Raw genomic sequence first — 241 nt, 5'->3', positions numbered from 1 at the left:
CGCCCTGCCGGGCCCTGGGCCCTGACCCCTCCGGGCAGGGATGGACAGGTCACCACCACGGCTGGGGGAGGGGAGGCCCGCGACCTGCAGCTGCGCCCTGACACCACTCGGGCGGGCGTCCACAGCTGCTACGACGGCCCCTCCTCAGCCGGCCCTGGGGCTGCCTGCTGCTGGGGGGCTCCTGCCGGGCACCGGGCACCGGGCACCTGACTCACACCGGCCCCCCCTCCAGGGGACCTTA

The sequence above is a fragment of the Myotis davidii genome, unplaced genomic scaffold (assembly GCF_000327345.1).
Source record: "Myotis davidii unplaced genomic scaffold, ASM32734v1 scaffold399, whole genome shotgun sequence".
Classification (NCBI taxonomy): domain Eukaryota; kingdom Metazoa; phylum Chordata; class Mammalia; order Chiroptera; family Vespertilionidae; genus Myotis; species Myotis davidii.
Note: the sequence above shows the minus strand (reverse complement) of the source record.